Raw genomic sequence first — 12,271 nt, 5'->3', positions numbered from 1 at the left:
TCCATCTTCTCACAGATGTACATGCAAATTTCTCATTCGTTTCGTAATGGGAAAGGTAACATCACCACATGACATTATTGAGACTACATTTTTCTGTAGAAAACTGTTGCTTGCTTTTGCTTGGGCCTTAAAGGTTATTGTCAGGGCATTGCTAAGTGGTTGCAAAGGTATTATGAATTGTTGTTTTTTTTCATGATGCTAGGTGGTTTTCTAGTCGGTTGCTTGCTTACCCAAATGAAAACCATTGATCCCCAAGTATCTGATATTATGGTCGCTAAATGTGGTTTGGTTCAACCCTTCAATGTAAGTCTACAGGATTTTTTTTCCCCCACACATTTTATGGCTTGCTCTTCCAAAAAACTCAAATCTAATGGCTTAAAAATGTAATAGTACACCACTCTTGAATCATATGAGCGACTTTTAGAGTTTAGCGTTTTTTGGGCAAAGTTTAATACTTTACAAAGTTCAATAAAACGAAAGTATGAGCAATAGTATTAATGCTGCTTGCCTTAGCGAACACTGCTAATTTAGCATTTTTATCCTCTTACCAGGGTTTTTATAAATAACTGAAACCACAAAAAACACTAACTGAAATAAAATCAAACTTACTTTATTTCAGTTAGGCAACATTTGCCATTTTGATTTAGCTTAACTTGATGTACAAAAAGAACCATAACTAAATTAATAAAAATGAAATAGACATTTAAAAAAAAAAAAAAAAAAAAAAAAAACTAATAAAAAACAATCATACAAAACAACTGAAATGAAAACTAAGAAAAATTAAATATAATTTAAAATATTAATAAAAAACTAATATTACTTCAATGACACACAAACACAAAATTACCAATTGTTAACAAAAAAATAAAATAAAATAAAATAAAATAAAATAAAATAAAATAAAATAAAAGTGCAGCTTATATCAATTGGGATTTGGGATTGGACAGTGGCCATTACTTAATAGCATAAAGCCCAAATGTGTTGTGTCTGTTAAAGGGGTGGTTGATTATGATTTCACTTTTTTAACTTTAGTTAGTGTATAATGTTGCTGTTTGAGCATAAACAACATCCAGTTGCATTCTAAAGGACGTAACTTCTTCCTGAGTCTCTCCATCAGTGTCCGACTCCAGTTTGAACAATGTAAGGCTGAACACTGTTACTGACAATCGTCATTTTGGCTGCGTGAGATTCTCCAGCTTTGTTGTTGTTGAGCAACCGAAGCGTGAGCTGTTAAAGCTCCACCCTCTTTTGGAAAGCAGGCGGGAGCAGCAGCTCATTTGCATTTAAAGGGACACACACAAAAACAGCGTGTTTTTGCTCACACCCAAATAGGGGCAAATTTAACAAGCTGAAATAAATGATCTGTGGGGTATTTTGAGCTGAAACTTCACAGACACATTCTGGGGACACCAGAGACTTATATTACATCTTGTGAAAAGGGGCATATTAGGTCCCCTTTAAAACAAATTTAAAATAGCTATCTGGCTATTGGACAGCATTATCTAATAGCCTATGTGTGAGTGACGTCAGCTAATTTTTTTTGTACATTGTTCACAATGAGACCAACAACAAGCATTAAGAAAATAAACAATGGCAATTTTGATTTTACATTTCAGGCAGGTTTTGAGCGGCCCATGGCAAGCGTGTGGATGTGTGTAACACGGTTTAATCAAGTCTCACACCTGCAGCAGTGAAGACGGACAGAACTGCTCTCCAAAAACACCCACAGCCCTCGACAGAAGCGGTCCAACCCTCTGGCAGAATAAATCTGACCTCTGCACTGTTCCCCTCCGGCACTCACACATAAACACAGACACATTCAAGTCTGCGAGCCAATCGAGGCCCTTGCGTGGGCGAGAAGCATTGTGGGTAATCAGTCAAGGAGACATTACAGCTCCAAATTTTCAATGGAAAAAAATGCAGCTACCGCTATTGACCTTCAGCCTGAAAACACACACACACACACACACACACTGCCGGAGCAGCTGCATTCACAGACCAGTAGACAAACGCAGTGAAAGCGTATCCAATGAGCAATTAAAGGACAGGGAGGCTCTGCCACCAATGTGCACACAGGGATTTTCCCTCTCATTCAATGCATCACGGGGGCATATGGCAGCCCTCCGTCGCTCAGTCACACAGGCTGTCAGGATTATTTCCATCACATCACACTCATTCAGTCTCCTGCAGGTCATATAATCACATTACACTGCTAACAAAGGCCACTGAGTCACATGACCAATTGCTTGCTATTATCCCACTAATGAAGAACAGGGAGTGGGATGGGAGTATGAGAAATGAAAGTGAAACTACAAACACTGAGAACAAGAAATGAGGATGATGGGAGGGAGGACAATGAGAGTGATTTATCATACAAGAAGTCACACCTCTCATGACATGTGTCTGGATGGAGAGAGAGAGAGAAAGAGACCCATAGCAAACTGCAATCCAACTGTTCTACAATAGATTTTTTTTTTTTTTTTAACAAACTGGTGACATCCCATCTGAAGAAAAGTGAGCTTAAAGAGAGACTATCACTGTTTATTTTTTTATAAGGCCCAAGATAGTTAGCGCTATAGTGAGCTTCCTTCCGTTTGAGAATCCTGCATCACATTGTGACTAATTCACAAAATAATCTGTATTGAAACGTACCACTTAAGCTGTTTAGATGGAATGATGGCTAAAATTAAACAAACTTCAGACACTTGTCCAAACATATTTGCCACACTTGCTGAAAAAATAATAAATATACTGGCCATGTATATATTTATGTCTAATTTTGAAATTTTTTGAAAATGTTGCCACATGGAGTTCTGGAGAGGAAAAAAAAAAAAAAAAAAACTTTAGGCATCCCGAAATTTCATTAGAAGACTGTAAGTCTTTGATTTTAGAGGGATTTGATTTGATGCTGCATTTTCTGAAAAAGTAACTGGCCTTATTAGCCACATTAAATTTGTAATCACATTTGGCGGTTGGACTCTGCTCATTCTGGGCTCAGATTCCAACATTAGGATTCTTCAGAAGGAAATGCAGAGTTGCAGGTGCTACACACAGCCAGGAACAGCAAAAAGTATGGCATTATTTTAGGGATGCCCCCTAATAGTCGACTAAACATTAGTCGACTAGAACAGGCTTAGTCGACCAAGATTTTATTAGTCGGTCAGTCGCAGAAAAAAAAAAAGTCCTCAAGAAGTGGCGAAGTCACACAGTCCATGAGGGACAGATCGTTAACGGCGGGTCCTTGTGGTATTATAGTAGCCTATGTCGGGCAGGGAATCCAAATATTTGCCTGTCATCCATCCATTGACCTCAAATATGCCTGCCTACATTCTGCATGGACATCCTGCGAAAACTTGAACACCCAAACACTGTAGCTTGTTCGAGTGGATAACATGTCAACAAGATGCTGTGTTCTGTGCTGTGAAAGGAAATTCAGTTTATTTTCACTTCCAAAGTGTGAAGAATCAGTGATTAAAGATGGGACAGTACCTGCTCTATTTGGACCAACTTCTTTCTCAGAATCACAAACTGTAAGTGTGATTAATTATTGATGTATTTAATACAGAGTGTTCTAAATACATAGTTTTGTGTTTTAGCTATATTGTGTATGTCTCTGGCTAACCGGCTAACTCACGTTATTACTGTCTTTCTGAAATACTTTTGCTAATCAGCTGCTGGCCACTATTACCTAAAACTGTGTCCATTAATACAGATTGTCTGTCGTTCTTACTACTTTGAGTAATGATAAAGGATGGAGCAAGATTTGCTATTGACCGTTATTGATACAGTTAATAATACAGTTACCACATGTGCACTGCAATAATTTAGAAATATACACATTGGTTTGTTGATGGACATACAGTTATTAATGCTGAGGAATTATTTGGGTAATTATAGTGAGGAATCATATCTCATAATGTACCTCAAACTGAGTAGCGTAGAAACTTGTGATGGAGGCTTGGGTTGAATAACTATTTCTTCTAATGTTTCGTCATCGGACTTGCGCTCAGATTGATATGGTAAAATCAATGCCATCGTTATTGTCTTTACAGGGTGTACAATTAGTGTACAATCTCCAGAGGCCTTCAGAGTTGAATCAGTTATGGTAATGGGTGTTTGTTTCTGGCTTGCACTGTAAGCGGTAGACCAATCACAAAAGACTGGGCCATCTGGCCAATCAGAGCAGAGCAGGTTCTTGGAAAGGAGGGATTTAGAGACTGATTCATCCATCGAGTCGTTTGATGATTATTGAACAATGTGGTGATATGAAATGTATATTATGAGAAAATGAAAGCGTTTTTTGACCTTTGATGCATCTAAACCTGTTGTAGGAGACCTCTAAAACAAAATTAGGAACCTTTCAAATACCATAATAGGGGCAGTTTAAATTAATATAAACGTGCGATTAGTCGACTAATGACTTAAATGAATGACTACTAGTCGACTAGAAAAATCTTTAGCCGGGGGCAGCCCTACATTCTTTACTATATATATATATATATATATATATTATATATATATATATATATATATATATATATTTTTTTTTTTTTTTTTTTTAATTCTGATGTTTAAGAATAGAAGTATCTGAATAATAGTCCAAATTAAACTTTTTACTTCACATTGACTGTGTGTTTTGAATACCAAAAAGACATTGCTGATCTGTGAATGTGCTGACTTTAAGTGTTAGTAGTTCAGAACAAGTTTGCTTAGTTTGATAAATTGTATTATTTTCCACAGTGAAGGAAGTTCTGAGTTCTGAAGTTCTGATTTCAGAGTACAGCAAACCCTTTTATTTCAAAAGGTCAAGGAAAATTTGATTTCTTCTTATATGACCCATTAAAAACACTGCGATCCCTGAGACAATATTTGCGTTGTATTGTTGCCCACTCACACCTATTATGAAAAAAAAAAAAAAAAAAAAATCTATGGCATGACTCAAAGGAATATTCTGGGTTATTTTCAATCTAATGTCTTTGCACATCACAATAAGAGCATCAACAAAAATGAAATAACTGTAAATGCATTTCCAATTTGTTTATACACATTAAAGTACTAGCCAGATGCCCAGAGTGCCACAGATAGACATTAAGTTGACTATAATCTAAACTATTCTTTTAAAGACACAACTAAACACTATCAACAAAGGAATCTTTTGTGAGAGGAGCAATAAAAACAGATGCCCAGTGACATTTATCATGTCGTATCCGCTAAGCGAGAATTCAACACAGCCCAAAGCAACAGATGGGCCGCATTTCCTCCAGCTCTCTAACTCCAAAAAAAAAAAAAAAAAAAAAAAAAACTTAGACAGATATAATGCGTCAAAAACTTTGTACTAATTGCAAGCTCGCTTCTTCCCACACAATCTCCACTCTCGCATGGCAGGATGACTTCGGCATCAGCGCAGCAGACCCCATGGTCAAATTAAACGGGTCGTTTAGAAAGAAAAGTGTCTTGCTGAATATCAATTAGCTGCAGATGAATAATTAAGAAGAGCAATGTTTTTAATTAGCCAAGTGTTGCAGAGTTTGAGCTCACGCAGAACATACTGACATAACAGGTAAAAGCACGTGCTGCGTCAGGGAGATATTTTAAAACATCCCTCATTCTTTATATTTCCATCCTTCTGCTCCTCATTTCGCCTGCTTTGTCATCATTTAGGCAGCTCAAGTTGGGTCTGTAAGGTTTGTGCATTGCCTCGTCTTAATGAAGCGTAAAAAACGCTCACAAGCATTGCCCGCAGAGACCCACACATATGACAACAAATCAAAGCTCTTTGTTAAAAACTCTTTCACCATGACCTTCGACGGCCAAACCGAACAAGGTCAGAGTTACTCAGGCCCCAGCATCCATCACCAGGAACTCAGTTGCCAGAACAAACTCGCAGTGTGCCAGGAGTTCACCCGTCCAGCAGGCACAGGCCAAAGGCCAAATGTCGGGTCACAGCCAGCCTGTTCAGATCTAATTGGCACTGAGAAGAATGAGAATAAAAGTGATAATGAGAGAGTGTAGATGTGTATGTTGAAGGAAAAAGATGTGCGATTATATGAGCAGGTAAGCGTGGTTGGAAACCGAGAGCTTGAGTTTAAGGGAGGCTTCTAAAAAATATGATGATTAATTTCCTGTCAAACTGTTTCCAGGGGATCAAAGCTGATAAAACCTAAACGTACCTTTAACAAGGTCAATTTACGCAAGACATCATGCAAATAAGGTAGTCCTTGAAGATTTCACATGGTTTCAAACTAACCATGTTCCTCACACAGGATAATCCATCGACCCCCCTGAGATCGCATCCTGCTAAAAGGTGTTTGGAAATGCAGCGTATTACCCAGCAGTCTGTGCTGCTATGACAGGAAGGGTCAGTGGGTAATTGAGAGGGATGCTGAACAGAGGTCGGAGGTCATTCTTGCGTAGGCAGAAGGAGTTGACGGCTCCCTGTGTAGGACTGGACATGTCCTCTACTGAGACGGGGGGAAAAAAATGAACTGTCCAGCCAGTGTCCAGGCCTCATTTTCTGTGAGCAAAGATCAAATTAGCAGTGAACCAGAAGGCCTGTCCTTTACTATTAAAGGGACCAGATACAAAGATTTCCCAATCACACTTGGTGCCCTACATCCAGACCCCCACTCTACGAACGACCTGGTACTCTGACACCATGATCGATCCAGTGCCCTAAAACACACAAGCATGCACACGCTCCTCTGTCCACCTGTCAAGAAGCATCTCCATCCGATCTATATGATTTGACAAAGTCACCAGATATGCTCATAGACAGATATATCAAAATTAGTGTCTGGTCGAGGAATATTGTCATTGAAATATTGTGTATTCTAATCTGACCAACTGCCTTGGTCTGTTTAAAACAAGTCATCAGACTACCAAATATAACCAAACAAGCCACTTACATTTTATCAAGAAAAATTAATCAATTAATTAGGCCCAAATTAGTTTTCCCCCCTCCTCAAGTGACACATCCATCCCACTTTTTTTATCTGTAGAAATAAACTGAATTTTTTTATTTATTTATTTATTTGATAACGTGACGAGCATAAACAGCCAGGTCAATATTCATTTTTTACATAAATCTAATGTGACATTCTGCAAAATTACATGCTTAATTTACCCTTGCCATAAAAAGAAGGACAGCAAAAACAGTCTGTTATGTGATGGCGAGGTGTTAGACCTCATTGATATATTTGTAAAAAAAAAAAAAAAAAAAAAATTTAATTAAATGTAATAAATAAATTTCGAAAGTATTTACAATTTCAATAATCTACTATATTGATAAATTATATATATAATACCTTTTTAAATGTTTATACCTTTAATAAAAATATCTGTGTATTATCTATACAATGTAGTAGTGTTGTCAATATAATATAATTGCGCATAATTTTACTCATTCCCGCAGGTTTCACGCTCACAACAAAAGTGCGTGCACCACTAGTCTACTCTATATAAGTGGCGCTCTCATAAAGCCGCCTCTCAAATAGCTCGCGAGTACAAAATTGACTTCTTTTTTGTGACTTATTGTGCTTAATCGGTCAAATACATACAAGATTATATCAAAATGCCCGTCTTCAGTATTCAGGTAAATGCAGTAAGTTTTGGAACGTAAATAGTTGAGAGAAAATACACGTTGCGTAACAGTATGTTGGATCCGTGCATAAGCTCTTAAAGTGACAGCAGCCTAATAAACCTGCTGCTGTCTGTCATGTTAATCAAAGAACAAAAGACAAAGAGAAAAATTACTCACTGCTCTTGACTGAATAACTTTTGTAACTTTAATTTTAAGCATTAATCTGAATTATTTATTTTTTTTACAATGAAGACTATCCAGTGTTATTTTACATTGATTAATTTCTGTAGTATTTACCTGAATACTACTGTTAGACCCACCTGAAAAACTTAAAGCCATGTTTATTTCATTTGTCTCTTTATTCTATTGCATTTATTTGTGCTATTGTTTGCCATTTTTTTCTTTGTTTTTATTTTATTACTGTTTACTTGTCCTTTTTTTTTCTTTCTTTTTTTTAAAATTTAGTTCAACGGTTCAAATAAAGTCTCCCTGTGCTGTGTGTAAGCTATTGCAACAAAATTACCCAAATTATCAAAAAATTATGAGATGATAAATTATCTGCATGGCGGTATATATGGCAGTTTTCCCCATGGTATCGAAAATGGTATCGAATATCGATATTTTTGAAGTTATGTTATCGAAGTTGGAAATTCCAGTATTGTGACAACACTACAATGTTCAACACAAAAATGTTAAATGTAAGCACAAAATTTGGCACTTTCACTGGTGGTGTGAATGTATCCCAATTTTCCCATATGCTAAATGGCTGTATGTGTCATTGAGGTTTAGAGCCCATGTCGCTGTCTGTGCCAGGCCAGCTGTCAGTCTACGGGTCAAGCTCGGACCAACCTGATCACACAGTTTGATTAATTGACTGATCAGCAGCCCGAGGTATTAACTGATGGCTAAAGCACTTTTCAGCTTGTGTTATCTCTGCTGAGGCCATATGGGTAAAACCATGGGGAAATCAAATCATCAGTCACGTTCATGGAGAGCAGTCTCTAAGGAGGGCTAAGCCATCTATTACCACCAAGAGAGAACAGCTGAATAAAGAGGAGAGAGACACCCCTGCAGACAGAGAGGAGCAGAGGTAGACAATAGAGCGGATATCCAGGACAAAACAAAAGAGTGTTCCACTCTCTAATATCCAACTAGAGGACACACGGAGGGACCTGAAAGGCTGAACAATTGCCTTTGGAATAAAGTTCTCCCTCAAGGGAATGAGGGAACAAATAAGAGAGGGAGAGAGAAAGGGAGAGAGACAAAGACAGAGAGAGAGAGGGTCAAGGTAAAAATCGAGATACATAATTGAGAGAAAGAGAAGTGTGGTTGCCCTTCAGACATGCAGTTGACCTTGGATTTCCTGCTGATGGTGACCGCATGACTTCTGTATGTATGACCTCAGTCACGCAGTACTGTAACGAGATGGAGCTGTTTACATATTCATGTCTACTGGGGCCTTCTGGGTAAAGGAGGGCTGCCCTTGGTATCTCTCAGTCAACTTTATTTCCATGGCAGTTCAAGGTGAGCCTTGTTTGACCATTTCTGTCTACAATAACTGGCCTTTTCTATTTTATCACTTGCAATGATCAGAGAGACGTCTGTAGACTACTTCGTTGTGGTGAAATGTTGCTTCTTAAATAATACACAACCTCTATAGTGTTTTATTAGTGGCGCTTGTTAAAAAAAAAAAAAAAAACCTTGACTTGCACTGAATAAAGGCCCTTCGGGCTAAACAATGAATGAACTGGTATGACGTGATTATTAACAAAATCAAGCCAAAACAAAGCTTGCTTGGAGTTTGTTTCTGGAGTTCTGTTTACCAAAGCAAACTTTCAAGAAAAGTTCAAGCACTGGAGAGCTGCTTTACAGTAGAAATTTAAGTTGTAATTGACTCTTCGCAAAGACCCGTCCCCCTTAGTTACTGTTTTTGGTACCCACATAGGTACTGGCTTTGTCCGACAAGCCAACAGACAAGACAGAGCAGGTTACTTTTGGTATGAAACAAAGTTTCAGCTTTCAAATTATCTTTTTTTTTATAAGAAATTCAAAAAAATAAATACCATTTAGTGGCCCTTTAGTCAAGTCAAGTCATCTTCATTTATTTAGCGCTTTTTACAATACAGATTGTTTCAAAGCAGCTTCACAGTGATAATAGGAAAATTAATAGACAGAGATTATTTTGGCTTTATAGCAGCTCTAGGAAAAAGTTAAAGTACGTTTTTGATTGAATTACTTCAGTTGTAAAAATCATTAATTATTAACTTAGGGGGTGCTTAAAATACACCTTTTTAACTGAAAACAGAAGACTTTTAATGCGTTCTTGCCGTTTATTTATGTGTTTAGTCTATAGGTACGCACGTTTTAATGTGTATGTGCGCAGACGCTTAGTCTTTTTTACAAAGTGACATTGCTAAATTACTTGTCTGGCCCGCATAATACATAAGTATTAGTCATTTCCGCGGATTCATGCGAACTGGAATCATTTTGATAACGTTTTATCTATACATAGGGAAAGGGAAGGAGGCCTTCACAGGGAATAGTTTAGTTGACACTTCAGGGCTGTGTTGTCGTCGTGTCTATGTGCAGGTCCTTCATATCATCTGGATACGGCCTGGATCTGGCATACTACGGTAAACCTCGGAATAAACAGAGAGAGACTAATATTAGCATAGACGCCATTCTTCTTATGATGTAGCAAGTACATCAGGTGTTATGGGAAGTGTTCCTGGTTCCAGCTGACCTAATTTATGCAGCCTAACAATTTACATGATTTGAATTACAGAAGTAGATAATGTGTTATGTGTATGCCAGGTTAAAGAGATGTGTTTCGGTGCTAAAAAGGAAAAGGATCTACTGCCTGCGTTTGATTTTGATATTCTAGGTATTATCAACCGGCCAGAATTTTGAGATCGCAATAGACGTGAAGGACTTTAATGTGTTAAGAGCTCGGTCAAGTACTGGGGAGCTAAACCATTTAGTGCTTTGTAAGTAATTAGCAAGATTTTAAAATTTATATGCAATGTTTAATAGGGAGCCAATGCAGTGTTGACAGAACCGGGCTAATATGGTCATACTTCCTGGTTCTAGTAAGAAGTCTAGCTGCTGTGTTTTGGACTAGCTGGAGTTTGTTTATTAGTTGTGCAGGGCAACAACCCAGTAAAGCATTACAGTAATCTAGCCTTGAGGTCATGAACGCATAAACTAACTGTTCCACATTTGTCATTGAGAGCATATGTCGTAATTTAGATGTATTTTAAGATGGAAGAATGTGGTTTTACATATGATAAATATGATATGGCTTTCAAATGAATGTAATGTATCGTGACAGATCGCTGTAGCGTTTCAGTTCAAGCGGCACATGAACCGATCATCTCTTCCATCTAGTAATAAACATGAATTAATATTAGAAAGACATCAATAAACACCATTTTTTTAAGTTCAAGTCCACCGACGTTAATTTATTAACTCTCCTGTCTGGTTTGTTTGTTGGACAAAATGGCGGATTCAGCGTCATGATTGGTCAGATTGCCTGTCAATCAAACTCCCGGGGAAGGGTCAACTGTAATTAAAACTGACACTGTTTTTTCATGTGTAATACTGTACAACTGCTGCTTTAAAGCAATATATTTTAGAAAGTTGTATATAAATAAACATGACGTGACTTGACTGGAGTGCGGAACTGCAGAGCTAATGCAAACATATCAACATCGCTAGCTTCAGACACTTTCTTAACTGCTGTTTTCTCACTGCTGTCATTTTTATTGTGTGTTTATTTTGTTATTGAGAGGAAAGCGAGCAGCACATATTCATCTAAATACCGCTTTTGGCAGCGTGGGCAGAGTCAGGATTTTCACTAACACTATACCGCTTGTATACCCCTTTGCTTGAAGTTAACTTAATTGTATAATTTTTCTGAACGTAATTGTTACGCAAAAACGTGTTTGAGATCAAACAATCGATGACAGACCCTACTTAAGACCCCTGTCATAGAAATTCAGAGTTGGAAACCCTAACACCTAGAAATGCCTTAGAAACCACCCAAAACAAATTTGCAACTGCACAACAACACACTAAAGCACTCAGAACTTCCGCAAACAAATATATTTCAGAATTTATTCCAGGTTATTCTGAGAAATACTATTTCGCACACACACACACACACACACACACACACAAAGTGGGAATTTAGATTGTGCTAAAAGATTCTACTGCAGATCTGTGACCGGTGGCAGGACAGTAACTCCCACGTGGCCGCTCTCTCTGTGCTCACATTTGGGCATCTTCCCAATTAAAGGCAGATAAACAGCAGGGCTGTGCTCTCACCACACTCTGAGCAATTATCAGCGTGCCTCAATTCACTGTGAAAAGTGTTGTCTTCATTTGCAAAAAAACATGTTTTTTACTATTTTGCTAATGCAGACAAATAAACAAAATGAAACTGAGGCATCTGGTAGCAGCAAGTCCACAAAGAATGAATCAAGGGTGAATAAAGCCAATGTCAATATGGACATTAGTGGAAATCTAATTATGGCATTTGTCCATCTGGAGAAGCCTCATGAACTGGTCCATTCACATCCGAGTACAGCCCTTTTCACCCAAAGACGCATGTTCAATCATGTTTACTATGTAAATTTAGCAAGGGATAATGTACAGTTGGCCGGTCGTTACCACAAAATGAACCCAGATGGG

At 37.8% G+C, this 12,271-nt stretch overlaps 1 protein-coding gene across 5 annotated transcripts in view; it reads right to left on the bottom strand.

Annotated features, from left to right (window-relative positions):
• The window catches only part of chchd3a (coiled-coil-helix-coiled-coil-helix domain containing 3a), a 73,901-nt gene that overhangs the window by 26,832 nt on the left and 34,798 nt on the right, over nt 1–12,271 (bottom strand). The gene's annotated exons all lie outside the window — the stretch shown is intronic.

This window comes from Ctenopharyngodon idella, chromosome 4 (genome assembly GCF_019924925.1).
Source record: "Ctenopharyngodon idella isolate HZGC_01 chromosome 4, HZGC01, whole genome shotgun sequence".
In the NCBI taxonomy this organism is placed as follows: Eukaryota; Metazoa; Chordata; class Actinopteri; order Cypriniformes; family Xenocyprididae; genus Ctenopharyngodon; species Ctenopharyngodon idella.
The sequence above is the reverse complement of the archived record's forward strand: the minus strand, read 5'-3'. Positions and strand labels throughout refer to the sequence as shown.